The sequence below is a fragment of the Bubalus kerabau genome, chromosome 14, assembly GCF_029407905.1.
Source record: "Bubalus kerabau isolate K-KA32 ecotype Philippines breed swamp buffalo chromosome 14, PCC_UOA_SB_1v2, whole genome shotgun sequence".
NCBI classification, from domain to species: Eukaryota; Metazoa; Chordata; class Mammalia; order Artiodactyla; family Bovidae; genus Bubalus; species Bubalus kerabau.
The window spans coordinates 10,997,063-11,016,209 of record NC_073637.1 but is presented as its reverse complement, the minus strand read 5'-3'; the positions used below and the strand labels follow the sequence as shown (position 1 = coordinate 11,016,209).

The 19,147-nt window shown below is 46.4% G+C and overlaps 1 protein-coding gene and 1 long non-coding RNA gene across 3 annotated transcripts in view; both read right to left on the bottom strand.

Annotated features, from left to right (window-relative positions):
- The window catches only part of KCNQ3 (potassium voltage-gated channel subfamily Q member 3), a 291,277-nt gene that overhangs the window by 183,594 nt on the left and 88,536 nt on the right, over nucleotides 1-19,147 (bottom strand). The window lies entirely within an intron of this gene.
- LOC129626577 (uncharacterized) overlaps nucleotides 6,016-19,147 on the bottom strand; it is a 37,664-nt gene continuing 24,532 nt past the window's right edge. For both annotated transcript variants that reach the window (XR_008702047.1, XR_008702046.1), the window contains exons 2-3: nucleotides 8,156-8,233; nucleotides 6,016-6,273 (exon numbers count right to left, since the gene is read on the bottom strand). This is a non-coding gene — a long non-coding RNA (uncharacterized LOC129626577). The remainder of the gene's footprint in view (nucleotides 6,274-8,155; nucleotides 8,234-19,147) is intronic.

Below are 19,147 nucleotides of genomic sequence, written 5' to 3'. Positions count from 1 at the left end.
CGATTTCTCTTGCTTGAATCCCACTTGTGTTTTAAGGCCAGGCTGAAGCCTCTTCTGACACCCGGCCAGGCTGACTGTGTCATCATGACTCTGTTAGCACCCACCTGGGTGCCCCCTCCACCTACTCATGGTCTCCAGGGGCTCAGACCTCACAGTGCACCGAGCTGCAAGAGGGCAGGAACAATGAGCCACACACAATTAAGTACTTTAAAAATATCTGTTTCATGCGTGCTCAGAACAGTGTTTGAGCAACAGCAAGCACTTAATGCATGTCTGCCAAATGAATGGATAGAAGGATGGATGGATGGATGGATGGATGGATAGAAGGGGGATGGGTGGGTGGATGGATGAATGAATAAATGAATCTTCTTGCAGAAACTTGACCCCATGGAAGAAACAGACAACATTAACTGTGTCCTGTGATGCTCTCCTGATGCCTACTTGGAAATTGAGTCCCCTGGTGGGTCAGTGGCTGGGAGGGGGCATTTATAAGCCCACTAGCCTGCTCCCTCTGGCAAGCTGTCTGTGCCATTAGAGTGGCCTGTTTTGTGGCCTTAAACAGCCCCGATCAATAGGAAAAGGGGAGCAGGGTGCTTGGCCGAATTCAGCTGCGGAGCATCAGGGGATTCGGTTACACAGTTGGTGGCAAGGTTGGGAAGACCCAATCCAAGACACAATGCCAAGGAGCTGAACCCATTGCCAGGAATGGCCTTCTTACTAGTACTGCTGAAAACAAAAACTGTGTTATTAACAAGATGACTTCCCCCGATGGCTCAGCTGGTAAAGAACCTGCCTGCCTATGCAGGAGATACAGGAGATACACGTTCGATCCCTGGGTTGGGAAGATCCCCTGGAGAAGAAAATGGCAACTCACTCCAGTATTCTTGCCTGGGAAATTCCATGGACAGAGGATCCTGGTGGGCTATACAGTCCATGGGGTCACAAAGAGTTGCAAAGCATCGGACTGAGTGGGCATGCACGCACACACAAACAGCCTCAGATGATCAAATCCCGGAATCCTCATGCCCTTGAGCTTGCGCTTTTTACTTGCTGATTTTGAGATGTGCCTGTACCATTGCATGTGAGATGTGTAGACCTTAATGGGGTAACTAACTTCTATTAACAAGAGGCGGCTTTTCTGAACCATTCTACAACATGTCAGATGCCGTGAAAAGTGCTCTTCAAGCCTGGTCCCACTAACTCCTCGTCATTGCCCAACAAGGAGGTCAGGGTCACCAGACCAGGAAACTGAGACACAGAGAAGTCAAGGAAATTCTCCAAGATTACAAAGCCCATGGCTGGCTAAGCACAGAAATAAGCTCCGGAGTTCAAGCTCTTCAACCACTCCTGTAGGTTTCTCTGCTTTTCCCACTTCATAGACCCTTGCTGAGACCCCTCGTTTCCCAGAGGCTGTCCTGGGAAAGTGTCCAGCAGTGTCCAGCTGCGTGTCACTGACTTTCGGCCACAGAAACATTTGTGCCGATGGTAATCTTCTCGTGTGTGTGCGCACGTGTGTGTGCTAAGTCGTTTCAGTCGTGTCCCATTTTTTGCAACCACATGGGCTGCAGTCCACCAGGCTCCTCTGTGCATGGGATTCTCCAGGCAAGAATACTGGAGTGGGTTGCCATGCCCTCCTCCAAGGGATCTTCCCAACCCAGGGATCAAACCCATGTCTCTTAACATCTCCTGCATTGGTAGGCAGGTTCTTTACCACTGAGCCACATGGGAAGCACAATCTTCTCATATCCATGCCTTACTTATTAGCTCCTCCATCTTCAAGCCAACTCTCCTTGAAGGGGGGACCTGAGGTTTCTTTCTCCCTCTGTGTGAGGAGGGCACTCAGTAGGCATCTAATGCCCATTAACAGACTGGCTGCTTCACTGGGCTTTGTCATCCCCAGGCTGCTGTGTTCCTCTTGGCATCTTTGGCTGCTGTGTGGAACTGTCATCTGACCTACTGGAAACGATACTCAATCCCAAAGCCCGCATGTAATAATTTGGATAAGTGGCTTATTCTCTCGGAAACCTTATCAAGGCTCTCAATGGGACTAACAGCCTATCTGCTAGGGTTGTCCAATTGATACCACAAATACTTCCTGAGCGCTAAGGCCATGGTGTGAGGAGCCTGCAGCCTCGAGTAGGAGGCAGGCATGCAAGCCAGAGGCTTCAGTAAAGTACGGTGATGGCGAGAATCCGGGCACTTAGGGTGCAACAAAATGCAGGAAGGAGACACCAAACTAAAACTAGCCCAGGCAATCAGAGAAGATTTCCTGGAGGAGGAGAGGCCTGAGCCAAGTCATAAGGGATGAGGTGGAAATGGCTGATGTGGATGTAAGTGTCTTTATGGCCACCTTCAGCACACTGGTCCCCAGAGAAGAACAGGAGTTGTTAAAGACTAGATGTGGCTCTAACAGCGCGCACTGCTTAAAGCAGGAAGAAGCATTTCTAGAGGCATGGAAGGTGGCATTCCTCTGGGAAAGTCTGCCAAATCAGAAAAACCAGGCAAAAAGCAACCATGCCCCATGATAAAGATAAAGCCCTGTTCCTTTAAGGCTCAAGAAGCACAGGCTGGATCCTCCCAAGCAGTGGCTCTAAGGTGCAGAGTCAGGAAGTTCAGAGTAAATTTCAGCAGAAGAGGTCCCCTGGTTCTTCAGTCTCGCCCTGCACATGGCCATCACATCACGCCCTGCACTGTGGTCAGCACCCGCCTTCAGCCCTAGCCTGATATCCAGACTTGACAGCTATTCCAGGGGCACCTGCAGCCATTGAAGAGGTCATCGTTCTGCACAGGGTAGACACAAAGCCAAGGCCAAGGCTGCAGGAAAGAGATCCCCAGGCCTGCCCACTGCTAGGGCTCCTGCCCAGCCCTCTGGGTCCCAGCACGGAGTCTCCTCACTTCACCATGCAGCCTGGAATCAAACAGCAGGTACATCTCTAGCCTTGGAGAGGCTTGGTCTGAGCTGCCATCATCCCCATCCCATCCGTGTCTTAGAGGTTCCGTCCCAAATGCAGAGTGCCCTGTATTATTTCCCAGTATGTGAGTGCTAAGTCACTCCAGTCATGTCTGACTCTTTGTGACCCCATGGACTGTAGCCCACCAGGCTCCTCTGTCCACGGGGTTCTCCAGGCAAGAATACTGGAGTGGGTTGCCATGCCCTCCTCCAGGGGACCTTCCTGACAGAAGGATAGAACCCATGTCACATATGTCCCCTGCATTGACAGTCGGGTTCTTTACTACTAGGGACATCTGGGAAGCCCCTTATTGCTTCCCTTGTAGTAAGGTCTTTTCTGTCCAAGACTGTAGCTTAGCACTGGACTCCAGAATCAGACTGCTGCCTCTGACGCTGTCTCGCAGCTGACACTCACTAGCAAGTGCTCCTGGGCACCCTCCTGAACTTCTCCAAGCCCTGAGCAGCTCATCTGTAAAATGGGCACCCTGACAGTGCCTGCTCCCACAAGGCTGTTCTGAGGTTGGAGCGGGTAAAGACATAAAAGCATTCGGGGCAGAGCCTGGCAGGGAGCACTCAGGGGAGCATGGATTCCTCTCCTTGGTACAAGTCCTGGGCTCCTTGTGAAGCAAGGAATGCGTGCGTGTGTGTGTGTGTGTGCAGAGTCGCTCAGTTGTGTCTGACTCTTTGTGGCCCCATGGACTGTAGCCTGCAGGCTCCTCTGTCCATGGAATTTTTCAGGCAAGAACACTGGAGTGGGTTGCCATTTCCTCTGCCAGGGGATCATCCTGACCCAGGGATTGAACCCTGCCTCCTCTATCTCCTGCGTTGGCAGGTGGATTCTTTACCACTGAGCCACCTGGGAAGCCCCAGGAAGCAAGGGGAAAGGCATGCAAACTGAGAGGTCCTGCTTCTGGTGAAAGTGCTCCATGAAGGTCAGTTTCTTTAATGGACCAGGAAGACAAGAAGAGAGAGAGAAAATGAAAGAAAGCACAGGAAAATGAGCAAAGATGTAGACTCTCCCAATGTTGCCATGGCCACAGCCTCAGGCTGGGGTCCTGAATCTTTCTTCCAGGTGGAGGAAGGACCCGCATGCTTTCCTTTCTCATTCCCAAAGATGAGCTCAGCAAACGCCTACTTTCCTGTCTCCCAGCTCCGGTGCAGGCCTCTCCCATTAAGAAGAGAGGCTCCTCATAATGCAAATAGGAGGCTGAGTTCAAAGGCATATGGACATCCAGGCCTCCAGCATCAGGAGTGACACTGAAAAGTCAGCCACTGGGAGAGCCTGGTGGGCTGCCGTCTATGGGGTCGCACGGAGTCGGACACGACTGAAGTGACTTAGCAGCAGCAGTAGCTCTGTATGAATAAATAGGAGAGAGGTGGTCCTGGAGACCTACACCTGGGGCAAGTCAGGCTCTCTGAGCCTCTGTGTATTTATCAAGATTATCAGGACAATTACAAAATACCTAACATGCAGGGTCGCAGTGAGAATGACGTGATAAGATGTGCTATGTGGCTAACACAAGTTAATAGGGCGGGTCATCTTAATGTGTTTAGAGCAATACAGTAAAATGTCAGGAATGACATATGTCAAGTGCTTTCTAGCTGCCAGGCCAGACCTAAGTGCTTTTATATACTGACTCATCTGATTCTCACGCCAACCTATGAGGCGAGTACTTCAGTACCATCTCCATTTTACTCCCAGGAAACTGGGAGGTACAGAGAAGTCCAGTCACAAGCTCAAGGTAACACAGCCAGCAAGTGGCAGGATGAGCCTTCCTGGCTGAGATCCCCCAGGGACTCCATACAGATCTAACCTTTGCTTGCTGATTGCATGGTAAGAAATTAAAAAATATTCCTTCTCCTCTCTCTCCTCTCTGGGCTCTTCTGATGGACCAAGCTTGGCTCCTGACACATAAGCGGTACCCAGTGAGCTCTGCTGAATGATGGAGAGAAGACAGTCTGCCGTGAGGATGAATCCTCCCCTCCCCTGCTCCCTGGACTGGTTATGCCCAAGGATGACCCCAAGGATGAGTGCATCACTGGCTGTACTATTCCTCCCAGAAGCCCCTCCAGGCTGCAGTGACCTCCCCAGCTGAGCTCTCTTGGCCAGATCCAGTGTCCACAGCGTGCTACCAACCATGGTCAGCCTGCTCTCCAGACGCCATCGGGGACCACCCTGCAGGGCAGCCACAGGCAGCAGGGCCCATAGCTCTGAGAGGCCATCAGGGGCTGGGGCCTCAAACACCTCTCATCAATGAACGTGACCTGTTATGGATGAGGGCTGCACCTCCCTGGAGAGTCACAAAGTCCTGGGTTTGAATCCTGGCTCTGCCCAGCTTGCTGTGTGTTTTTGGGGAAGCCGCTTTCTGCCTGCCAGCACCTGTCTCACAGTTAGAGTGCAAAGATGAGATCAAAGACACAAGTGTCAGATGCCGGGGCAGGGGTTTCAGCAAGTGGCACCAGCTGACATTTGGAACTGACCACGGAGAACCTTTGTTAAAGGAAGATTCCCCTTGGGCTGCCAGTTATCTCCATCTTCCACCGCCTCTGGCCCCCATTATCTCCTACTCTGGGGCCAGAGGAGCCTTGACCCAGTACTGCCCCTGCTGGCATTTCCTGGCACAGACCCTCCCAGAAAGCGAACTAACTTATCAATTCAGTTTGCCACTCTTCAGTACTGGAAGGACTGACGATGAAGCTGAAGCTCCAGTACTTCGGCCACCTGCTGCGAAGAGCCGACTCATTCGAAAAGACCCTGAAGCTGGGAAAGATTGAAGGTGGGAAAAGGGGATGACAGAGGATGAGATGGTTGGATGGCATCACGGACTCAACGGACATGAGTTTGAGAAAGCTCTGGGAGAGAGTGGAGGGCAGGGCAGCCTGGCGTGCTGCAGTCCAGTGGGTCATAAAGAGTTGGACGTGACTGAGCAACTGAACAACAACAATATTAGAGAGGAGCCCAAAGAGCTTCTGTTCATGTGGATCAAATCCATCAACATTTCACTCTATTTGAAATTAAAACTGAGATATTTTAACACACGTTTAATTTATTTAAAATAATAATAAACCTATTACATGTTAGCATAAATATCTTGTATGAAAAATAGTTGTATTTTACAAGATAGTCACTATACTACACAGAAGAACAGCACTGTTTTGGCCTTTTTGCTAAATTTCTTTTTGATGTTTGACTCGAGAGTAGACAGCTGGACTCTCATCTCTGCTTTCGCATCCACTCCGTCTCGATCAAACCAGCCAGGTAGCCACTGAGAAACTCCACTGTACGCTCGCGGAAGAACAGGACTGAAGAAGGCGCATGCATCCTGAGGATGATCATGAAAATAGTTTGGTCTCCTGGATTCTCTGGAATGGGACCCCCGGGGTTCCTAGGCCACACTTTGAGAACTGCTGCTTGAAACCCGTTTTTTGCACAGAGGCTTCCAGGAAGATTCAGTTCCCTGCTGATCTGTTCTGTCCTGGGTAAGACCTGAGCCTCCCCACCAGGCATCCTGTGCCCTCTCCTGGACTGCCCTCTCCCTCTCCCGGGCCCTCCTGGCCACACCTCTCCACTCTCCCCACAATACCTGTGCAGTCTCTCCTCCTGGCCCACTCCTTCTATCTGGAGACTGACCACAGGTACTACTTCCCTTAGGAATTCTCTGTTGACCCCTCCACTCCCGGGCCAGGTAAGTGCTCACCTGGGCTCACCTAGCACTCCCTGCACACCTCATCCTGGTGCTCCCCACACTGGAGAAGGGTGTCCAGGTTAGACATCAGCCTTAGGGACTGACTGTGAGCTCGTTGAGGGCAGGGGTGTGATGCAGCATGGAGCCCACGGCCCACCTCGCATGAGACCCGCATGGAACATCCCTGTCAATCAGTGCATTTGAATCTAATTGACCTTGCTCAGCATGCCAAATTAACTTTCTCTCCAATTCATTCATCCAAATTCCTATTCCGACAGCCAGAGGTCTAATTCCTCCCTTCTGAGAGACACACTCCTTTCTCCTCACATTACTGGATTTCCGAAATCAGAATGTCTTACGTTGATGTGTACATTTAACATTTCTAATTTCTTTTCTTGAAGGTTGTGGCTAATTGGTGGTCTATCTTACAATCAGCAGCCTTTTACTTTACACTGAATATAGTTGTGCTGTGCTGTGCTTAGTTGCTCAGTCATGTCTGACTCTTTGTGACTGCCTGCCAGGCTCCTCTGTCCATGGGATTCTCCAGGTAAGAATACTGGAGTGGGTTGCCATTTCCTTCTCCAGGAGACCTTCCCAACCCAGGTCTCCCACGTCACAGGTGGACTCTTTACCAAGGGAAGCCCTATTCCAAATACAATGCTGGTAATTCACAGTTGTTCTCCCAATAATCCACCCAGGCCTGGGTACACCAAGTGTGGTCTCATTAACTCGGGGATTTGAGGGACAAGAAGAAAGGAATGGAAGAATTTCAGACAATGAAGCTTAGATGCTGAGAACTGAGGGAGAGAGAGAAGGGACCATCTCTCTTTAAGTTACTTGATCTAGAAAAACGTATTGTTTTTGTAACTGTGATTTTTCAGACACCAAAGAGGTTGGTTCCAACCCCATCAAGTTTTGTGGCTGATATTATTTTGTTTGGGGGTTTTGTGGGACATGAGATAAGTTTAATTTTAATCATATTTTACTGTGGTAAGAACACTTACCCTGAGATCTATCTTCTTAACAAAATTTTAGGTTTAGAACACATATAGTGGGGCTTCCCAGATGGTGCTTTGATAAAGAATCCACCTGCCAACGCAGGAGATGCAGGAGATGCAGGTTCAATCCCTGGGTTGGGAAGATTGACTGAAGTAGGAAATGGCAGCCCACTCCAGTATTCTTGTCTGGGAAATCCCATGGACAGAGGAGCCTGGCGCATACAGTCCATGGAATCGCAGAGTCAGACACGCCTGAGAGACTGAGTGTAGCACAACATACATTATGGCTGACCCCTGGTGCCACGTTGTAAGCAGCTCTCCAGAGCTTAGTCCTTGCTCCACTGAAACTCTGTGCCTACTGATCAGTAACTCCTCTTTATCCCCTGACAACGGGAACCATAAAGCCATTGAACAGATGACTTAACTAAGCCAGGACTTCGTGTTCTGTGAGAGATTAAATACCCTAGTGCGTAAGCCCCCTTGGCTGAACTATCTTTTACTTATAGCCAGAAGCATCCTACCGACACAGGTACTACTTGAGGCCTGGTTTCAGTGTTTGCTTTGCACCTTCTCTGTCATGCGTGGGCAGCTCATCACATCTATGAACAGAATAATAAAAATATCTATTAAAGATTTATTCCTTGCAAGCACTTTAGGAAACCTATTATAAGTATGAGAAGGAGAAGGGGGCAGCAGATGATGAGATGGTTAGATAGCATCACCTACTCAATGGACATGAATTTGAGCAAACTCTAGAGTTACTGGAGGACAGAGGAGCCTGGCGTGCTGCAGTCCATGAGGTCAAAAAGAGTCAGACATGACTTAGTGGCTGAATAAGAACAATAATTATGAGTATCATCTCATTTGTGACCTCACAACAAGCCTATGTTGTCAAAGAGAGTAGCCTGTTTCTTGTTTTTTGGATGAGAAGGAAACCAAAGCTTGGAAGGGAAAAATAACATAGCAATTCAACAGAAGTACGAGAATGTGAGACCAGGTCATTCTGTGGAGAGTCTAAGTCTCTTCTCCACAACCACAGCCCCCGAGATGCAAGCCCTCATGGATGACGGCAGCAAGGCATCCTATTTCCTGTATGTAGCACAAATACCCCCCAGGGATGTCCCATGCCTGATGAGGCGGGGTGGGGGGCTTCCTGACTTCTCCCTTCCCTGGGCCCTTTTCCAGCTGGTCCTCAATGTTTGGCATCTTCTAATTACCCTGATTCCTAAATATGCGAAACAATAATATTCCTCGATTGCTTCCTCCTATAATTTCATGTAACAGGTCCCCTCAGATAGAAAGTCCTTAATTTTAATTGCATATTATGTTCCCTTTCTGAGGGCAGACAGCTATTTTTTCATCCAGCTAATTGTTCCAGAGACAAAGACAAGGAGCATATCACACCAAATTAAGTATTTGCTAGTTGCTATTACTACTGGGGCTCCGTTACATTCCCCTGGCATCCTTTTGAGGAGCTCCTAAAGAAATCTTGGCATTTTTTTTTTGAAATGTTCTTTTTGGCTTATCCCACCTATGATTACATAAAGGCCAAACAAATCATGGAGTTGTATTATTACCAGCACTGATAATAGTAATTAAGACAACGTAAAGATGTATGGCTATATGTTTTGTTTGATGAAAAAGAATACAGACGGTGATTACTGAATACCTCCTATGTGCCACGCACTGAGCTGGGCATAAGAAAAAAATTGCCTCCTTTATCTCCTTCATTCAAGAACTACTTAAGAAATTCTAGGGTCTCCACTGTTACTGTTGAGAATTGAAGAGCAGAGAAATGAAAAGGATTGTCTGCATCACACACAGCCAGGTATCAGGAGGGATTTCAAGGCCAGGGCAGCGTGTCCAGCTACCACAGAGAAGGGGTCCCTTCTAGACCCGCAACTCACTCCATGAGAATGAGACAAGCATCTCAACTCCACTTTACACATGTGATCACCTTCTCAGGCAGGAAGTGATCTTCCTGACTTTGGTGGATCCAATTCAGCATCAGAGGCCTTATGAAGAAGGGGCCAGTGCCCACACAAGACATCCTCGGGGATTAAGAGCCTGCCCCTGTCTGGCCCACTTCCCCACGTCAAAGGGACCTCTGCACACACACACACCCTGGATCTCCCCTCCAACACACACACACACACTCATACACACCCATGGCTGCAGGAATTACAGCCACATTCACCAGACTTAAGACTTCTGGCTTTTCTCCCCAGGGACTGCAGTCCTACAGCTGACTGAGACACATGTTCAGAGAGGAACTATCCCTGAACGCCCATGCTGCCCCCGGGCAGGCCCTGTGCACACAGAGTTGGGGCACACACATCCACCAGCCCTGGATCTCCCAGCGCTCGGAGGGAGCTTCCCGGCTTATCATGACATATAGCCAAAGCTTGGCTTTATAGGGAAAAATGAGCAGAAAAGTAATGCCCTCTTGCTATGGAAAAAGAAGGCAAGCAGAAAGACTTGGCAAAGGGGGAAGGTGCCTGCACACCTGCATTGAGGATTGAGATGTAAAGCAGGGAGAATGAAGCAAAGGAAAGACGGATATTCAGAGCTGTCAAGAAGCATATTCACCAGAAAGCATTAATAATTATCAAGTCTCTGTGTGCTGAGCAAGTTACCTACTTATTTTTTTAAATATTTTATTTATTTGTATTTATTTAGCTGCACCAGGTCTTAGCTGCAGCCCGAGGGATCTCTGTTGGAGGATCTTTGATGGAAGCATCTTTGTTGCCGCATCTGGGGCCTCTTAGTTGTGGTATGTGGGCTCTAGTTCCCCGACCGGGGATCAAACCCAGACTCCCTGCATTGGGAATGCGGAATCGTAGCTATTAGCCCAGCAGTGAAGTCCCACGAGTCACCTACTTACGTTTAATCCACCCAATACCCTCACATGCTCGGTCTACGACTGCTAACTTTACAGACGTGGAAACTGGGTCTCAGACAGGCTAGGTCATTTGCTGAAGGTCCCACAGCTGCCAGGAGCCTAGACTGATCTGACACTAGAACTCCTCTCCTGTACCAGACAGCCACCCACACGGGCCTGGACCAGTGGGCATAGAAACTCCCCATCTGAGTCCTCACCAATGAACCACACCAGACACATCCACACACTCACTGAGCCTCACAATTCTGGATTCATCGGGGGCACAGATTTCCACCAGGAAGTGACAGGCCTTCCCAAAGAGGTGTTGATCACATGTGCAGTCATGTCTTACAGAGGGTGCTAGGGCTCCCAGGCCACAGGACTCCAAGATGTTCCGAGAGCCAGGGCTGTTATGCTGGCAGAAGAGAGACCTCTTCTATAGATGGAGATGCTTTGTTGGGCTCCCTCCTGCTTATGTCCCAGTCAGCCTATAGCTGAAATTCCCTCATCCACCAAGTGTTTATGGAGCATCTACTATGTGCAGGGCATCCAGGTTTGTGGGCTCTATCAGTGGGCAAAGAGGCAGACGCTGGCTTCACAGTGCTGACATCCTAGTGGTGGATGTAGGGGGCGCAGATAAAACCAGCATCTGTGAGCCTCAACCCAGGCCTGGGGCCCAGGAGCCAGACACCATCCCTCACTCACAGTGGAGGACAGGAGAGGTCTAGGTGCGCCCTGACTGTGGTCGGGCTAAGCCAAACGCCAGACCCGGAGCGAGAACATCCAGGCACGTGAGTAGACACCTACAGAGCTGGGCAGCCAAGTCCTAATGCATCAGCACATCATTCCCCCGCCCCCATAGGGCCTCTGCTGTGGCGGCCAGCAGGGAGCTCATCCCAGTCACATTCAATAACGACCAACGCCATGTGGAGGGGTGGGGGGTGCCGGAATGCATCATTTCAAAACTACAGGATTTAAAAATTACAGCTTTAGAGCTGAGATCTAATTCACATACCAGAACATCTTACAGGGTTTCGAACCACCTCACTGTGAGCATCAGGCTTTTTGAAACGAGATAGACAGCGGGCCAGGCTTCAGAGGAAAGACATGCTACTACATGAGGCGCTGGGGGCAAGGCTAGGAGGGGGGTGGCAGGGGACAGGCCATCATGCATCCTTGGTACCCTGATCCTGCAGAAGAGCTAGGCCCAGGGGCTCTCATGGGCTGCACCCAGATCCTGCCTCTGCCACTTCTCAGCTTGGCTCCCTGGGGTAAGTTGCTTACCCTCTCTGAGCCTTGGTGTTCCTGTCTATGAACTGGACTACACCAAGTACCTGCCTTGGAGGGCTGCTGGGAAGATTAAACAACTCAGGGTCTCTAAAGCACCAAGTCTGGTTCCATACCCAGAGCATCCTCATGAGAAGCACTGAGTTCTTCCTATATCTCCCTCCTTCCAAACAGACAAAAATCTAACCCCTTGTCTTCTGAGAGTGCACAGCTAAAAACACCCCATCCCCAAACCATCCTTGACCTCTTTGCCCAGATATCCAGCAAGTTTTCTTTGGAGACCAGGTGCTGACCTGGTCTATGAGGATACAAGGCAGGTGGGGGTGGAGGCAGAAGGGAAGTGACGTTATAGGGTAACGACTCCAACTGCTGCAGAGGCAACACGGCACGTGGGGGCTGGGGAGCCACATACATTTTGTAGCAAAAACAAAATGACTCGCACAGCGTGTTGTATTTGCAGCGTGAGGGATTGTCATGGTGATAGGGCCAGGGTGGGGAGGGAGATGTGGACACTGACAGCCTGCAGGAAGCTGGAGGGGGACGGAGTGGACAGTAGAGGTCAGCGAGGGCCTGAGGCTCAGGAGGGGCGATGAGGCGAGGAGAAGGAGGGTGGAGGCCACACTCACATCCACTCACTCAGGACTGAGACAGCACAGCATCCTTGCATTCATGCATTCAATGAACCTACTGAGCTGCTTGTCAAATGACACCCACTAGTGACAAAGACCCCCCTTGACCAGACTTGAGTCTGGCTAGCCCCTGGACCTTGACCTCTGTCCAGCCTTCGGCCTGCCCAGCCTGGTCTTAGTAAAGAAACCTGCTGAGTTTCTTTAAGCCTGTGTTTAACAAGGGCCCCCCCGACTCGTGATACCTGATCAAGGTTCTCATCCCCTACTTTTGATGTCTAAGTTTTCTGTCTGCCTTTGGTAAGAATCTTGTTGGGTGGGTTTAGCAAGAATCTCCCTATCTCTGATGCCTTCTTCTTCTAGTAATTTTCCATCCCAGCCCCTCCTCTGGCTATAAAGCCCCACTTCTCTTTTTTTTCGGCTGCACTGCACAGCTTGTGGAATCTTAGTTCTCTGACCAGGAATCAAACTTGTGTACTTGGCAGTACACCCCAGTGTGGAGTCCTAACCACTGGCCTGCCAGGAATTCCCTCTACTTATATTCATTCGGAGCTTAGCCCCATCTCTCTTTCCTACTGAAATCCCTTCGAATAAAGTTTTCCTTACTGTTTCAACAGGTGTTGGCAGGAACCAACACCTTGTCCATCTCTCTTGCCCACGGTGTCTACGCTGGTGCTGACAGACAGCACGTGCAGGGATACAAAGAGAGGCCCTGGTGGGTGGGATCGGCGGGTGGGCTGGGGAAGGAAGAGCTGCTCCTGGAGGAAGAAGAACCCAGAGACGGCTCTTGTCTGTTTTCCAATATGACCCAGATCGGTCTCTGAGCCTCCGCTCCAGCTTTCCGTCTCAGTCTCACCAGACAGGGAACCAAACAGTGCTTCAGCCGCTTCCGGGCTGTGTGACTTTGGGCCAACCCTGCAACCTCCCTGGGCCTCATTTCTCCTCTGAAAGATAAGGATTAAATGAGTGAGCAGAGGAAAAATATTTACAGTGTTTCTGCATTAGGCATTAACTATGGTCCCTGTGAAGGACTTTGTTGAGCTTCCCTGATGAGAGAAAAAGCCCAACCAGGGAGACTTGAAATCGGTTCAAGAGCTTGGATGTGTCACCCGACAAACTCCCATGCATCCTTCAAATCCCTAATCAGAGCTCACCTTCTAAAGGCTTTTCTTCCCTAAGGCCTGCTCCCCACTCAGGGACCTATCTCCCCGGCGCATGCCCACCACAGGCTACTACTTCCACGTCTGTCTCCTCATCCACGTGGGCTTCCATGGCGGGCTTACCTCTGTGCGTGCATCACCCAGCACTGTGGCCAGTGGAGACTCAACACAGCATGTTTCAAAAGAAGAAGGAACAAAAGAATGAATGAGTGACTCCAATCAGAGAGCAGGCAGAAGGAAAATAAACAGTTGGCAGTCATGTGATGGCATTTTTGCGATTCCAGGTTGGAGACAACTTAATAAGCACACAAGCACAGAGGCCGTGTTCGGTGAAAGATTAAAAGAACCGAGGCCCCTACTTCTCCACCTGCTCAAGGACACTTCTTTCTTTTTCTTTCCACAGATGGTAATTTCAAGAGCATTCCCTTATAGACATTCTGCAGGCTAATATCCTTCTCAGAGTATGCTTCCCAGGGATGCAACCTGCCAAGGGAGAAACCAACACAGAGACCCCCATACACCACCAGCATTTGAGAAGATCCACCAGCCACTGGGAGGCAAGGGGGATACATGGTAGCCATTTACTCAGAATGGACAGCCATTCCATTTAGCAGGAATAGATACATACTCTGAGTATGGGTATATCTATCCTGCCCTCAGGGCCTCAGCCTCATTATTAAAGAACTTACAGCATGTCTGATTGACCAGCATCCGATCCCACATAACATCATGTCAGACCAAGGGACCCACCTTAGAGTAAAAGGAGTGCAGAGCTAGGCCAACAACAAAAATTGGAATACCAGGGAAACAGCAAGGAAATATAATGTACAAAGGCAAGAATAAAACAAGATGGGAACGATGACAGACAACCCAATGTACAATACTGGTAAATGCAAACAGATTTATTTTTTTTTTTTTTTTTTTTTTTTTTTTTTTTTTCCTTTTTTTTTTTTTTTTTTTTTTTTTATTTTTTTTTTTTTTTTAAATTTTATTTTATTTTTAAACTTTACATAACTGTATTAGATTTGCCAAATATCAAAATGAATCCGCCACAGGTATACATGTGTTCCCCATCCTGAACCCTCCTCCCTCCTCCCTCCCCATACCATCCCTCTGGGTCGTCCCAGTGCACCAGCCCCAAGCATCCAGTATCGTGCATCGAACCTGGACTGGCAACTCATTTCATACATCTTTAAAATACTCTGAGGGTAAAAGAAAAATACCAAATCTAACCATTTGCTATCTATCAGAAGTATACCTTTAAAAAAGTGACAAAGTGAAAGGAAAAATACAGAACTCTGGGATGGGGCTGGGGGTGGGAGCGGAAGCTATTGGCTTGCTTATATTATCTAAAAATATCCATTAGGTGATTTTAATAGATATCTTCTCAGGGAAGCATATTGTCTGATTGAAAATAAAATGATAATGAGCACACCTCATATCAGAATATAAGGGTAGTAGCCAAAGCTGCCCTCAGAGGAAAATGTATAGCCTTAAATGTTGTTAATACTGGAGGAGGCTAGATTAAAATAAATGGAATGAGCTTGCAACTAAAATTTTTTAAACTATATGGAACAGCTTAATGGAATTAAAAATATAAATGCATAAATTAAGAGTAAAAGTGAAAACCAAAAATTGAAAAGCTGGTTAAACATAGACAAAACTTTTAATAGAAAGCATTTATGAGCACAGAAAACATGTTTAAATCACAGAAATACATTTTATATATAGTTCTGTGCTATTAACATTTTAAAAGTTGATGAAATAGATGGTGATTTTAAGGGAAAAATATGAATTACCAAAATTAGTTCAAGATATTTAAAAACTCATCACAGCAGAGATTACAATAAAAAGTTACAAGTTCTTTTAAACCATTAAGGAATGCCTCGTGATTCATTCCTCAGCTCTCAGGAGAGAATGAAAGTTCTCCCAATCCATTTCAGAAAGCACAGCATCGTGTTGAAAATGAACAAAAATAAAATAAAGAGCATTCTTGCAAATACGTACAGAAGCAAAAATCCTAAATAAAATCTTAGCAGGAGACTCAAGCGGCACATTAAAAGAACAAAACTTATTATGTCCTAATTGGACATTATGTTCAGCACACCCCAAAATAGTACAGCCTTTGTGCCAAGAACATGAGAGAGAGTCTGCCATTAGAAAAGTTATTAATGGGAGTCATCATTAATAAGTCAAAGGGGAAAATCCATATAATCATCTTCACAGATGACCAATGGCAACTGACCAAGCTTTATATCTGTTCCTATTGTTTTCTTTAACTAGTAGCATTGAAAGAATTTGTCAAGGCAGTAAATGAATTTGAAATTAATAGGAAACATCTTACTTAATATTGCAAACCTAAAGACAGTCCCACTAAGACAACATAGGTAAGGCTTTAGGAGGCAGAAATTTAAAGATCAAGTCACACACACACATAACACAAAAGCTTGATAAGACAGATTCTGTACTTAACAATGTGAAACTTTACAAGAAGAAAAAACAATAAATGTTAAAGAAAAGTTACCATTTGATAAATATATTCGCAATATATCTGATAACCAAAAGATATACTGCCCTTAATAATAAAAAAAAACTCATATTAATAAGCTAAAAAAAGAAACCATAAAGAATTATACAGATAGCCTTTTCAAATTCACTCAAAATAAATTGAAAATTAAAGTAAATATGGGATACGATGTTTTATCCATCAAATTAGCCCAGATCGAAAAAAAAAAAAAAATGATGGTACAAGTCTATTTGAAGATTCTGGGAAACAGTATTTTTGAAGATTCTGAGAAAGAGTCATTGCCATCATTTGCTTGGAGTAATTTAAATTGATTAAAAAAATGTTAAAGCAATTTGATAATAAGTTTAAAAACACTTATAAATATTCACACTGTGATCTACTCCTAGGGTTGCATTCTGAAGATAATAACTGGAAAGCACATGAGGACTTCAGGATGAAGGAAGTTATTTGTACTAATTAAAAACTGGAAGTAATGCACAAGTTCAACAACAGGACACTGATTTAAAACATTCCACACATAATGAAATACCAGATAGCCATTAAAAATCATTGATTAGAAAACAAATTAATATTAGAAAATAAGCAAGACCTACTGTTCGGTGGATAAATCATGTTGCCCATAGCATGTACAGCATGACCCAAATCTGTACAAATATGCAAAGACCAAAAAAGATGGAAGGAGATTTTAAAAAAAGCTTTCACTCATTCATTTACTCTTTATTTCTTTCAAAAAATATTGATGAAGTATCTATTAAGTATCTGGCTTGGTTTCAGGTATTGTTAAATAAAATAGACAGGAGAGCTGTCTTCATGAAATTAATGCATTTGGTTTCTTCTGGGATTAGGTAGAGATTTTTATGTTCTTCTTTGAGATGTTATACTTTTTCCCAAATGTCCCACAAGAAACATGATTTTAAGCACAGAGTAGTAGTTCTCATTCTAGGCTATAATTTGGACTCTGCTGGGGAATTCAAATAAATACTAATACATAAGCTGATAAAAACAGATTTTTTGAGCTATATTCCTTAAAAAATCTGGTGTCAATTAAAAAGAAAATGAAACTTGATCTCTACTTTACACTATACACAAAAATTAATTCCATGTTGATCCTAGACCTTGGAATGAAAGGTAAACCAATAAAACTTAGGGAAGAAAATAATGGAGCAATCTTCATGGTGTTTTCATGAAGGAAATAATTTATCAATTTCACTGCATTAAAATAAAGAACCTTTGCTCACAAAAGAACACAATAGCAACAAAACCATTAAGAGAGAAATATTTGCTACACATATAATTAATACAAGGCTTTTATCCAGAATATTTTTTAAAGTAGGCATCTTAATGGGAAAGTGATGTAGAAATTGGAGTGCCCATGCCTCAAAGAAGACGTCCAAGCAGCAATTAGCCAAGTGAAAAGGGAGCAACCCCATATGCCATCAGAGAAATACAAGCTGGAGCCACAGCCCCATCAGAACAGCTACAATTAAAAATGGGTGATAATAGGAACTGTTGCCAGGAGTACAAACTGGTACAACTGCATTGGGAAGAAGACATTAGGGGTTACACTTGAAGACAAAGACCCTGGAGCCCATAATTGTACTCCTTGCTACAGACCATGCGAACACAGGTACATACATGCACCAAAAAGCACATACAAGAAAATTCCTAACTTTTCTTGTATATTCCTTGCTTGTAATAATCCAGTCTAGAAACCAACGCAAAAGTCTACCAGCGGTGACTGATGCTAAAGTCACACAGTAGAACACCACACAATGATGCAAATGAATGAGCTCAAGTGACACCTAAGGGCACGGAGAAACCTCACAAACATCCAGCTGAAGGAAAGAGCCTAATACAGAATAACACCTTCTCTACGGTTCAGTGTGGAGAAGGCAATGGCACCCCACTCCAGTACTCCTGCTGGAAAATCCCATGGACGGAGGAGCCTGGTGGGCTGCAGTCCATGGGGTCTTTAAGAGTCGGACACGACTGAGTGACTTCACTTTCACTTTTCACTTTCCTGCATTGGAGAAGGAAATGGCAACCCACTCCAGTGTTCTTGCCTGGAGAATCCCGGGGACGGGGGAGCCTGGTGGGCTGCCGTCTATGGGGTCGCACAGAATTGGACACGACTGAAGCGACTTAGCAGCAGCACGGTTCAGTGACATAAAGTCAAAGCAGGTAAAGAGGAACCATAGTGTTTAGGGAAGAATGCTTAAGTATTAAAAGACTAAAGAAAAACAAACTGATTCCTGCCAGAGTCACGGTAATGGCTACTTTTGGGGGACAGTCTGGGTGCCAGTGGAAAGGGGCAGTGCAGGGGCTTTGAGGTTGGCAATGCCCTTATCTGGGTGGCAGCACAGTTGCTGCCTTTATATTAACTTCGTAAGCTGTAAATTTGTCTTATGCCTTTTTTTCATGCATGTTGTAATCACAACAGAAAAGCTATTAAAGCTAGAACAACAAAGTTACTGATGCCTGGGCCCTCCCCTCCCCAGACCAATGAAACAGAATCTCTGAGAGGAGAGAGTGGCATGTGAGGTTTTAAAACACTCCCCAGGTGTTTTCAAACACTCACGTGAGCTCTGAGAAGCGCTGGTACAACGGGAAAAGGCAGCCCAAGCTCTCAAGTCTACAAGCCAAAATTTGAAGGCCACTTCCATTTCACCTTATCTCTGTGACTCTGAGCACTTCTCTCTACCACAGTTTCCTCTTCTGTAAAATGGGTACAATAATTGTACTTCTAAATAGATGCTGAGGATTATAAGGGCCAACACCCCTGAAGGGTTTAGAGTGTTGCCTGGCACACTTTAAGTGCTCAATAAACATGGGGAAGGAAATAGCAACCCACTCCAGTGTTCTTGCCTGGAAAATCCTATGGACAGAGGAAACTGGTAGGTCCATGGAGTCACAGAGTTGGACACGACTGAGTGACTAACACTAAAAAACATTAGGCTGGTATCTTTACAATAATAAAATATGAATATATATTATTTTAATGAGATAATATGAGTTAAGGGGTCAACATAATT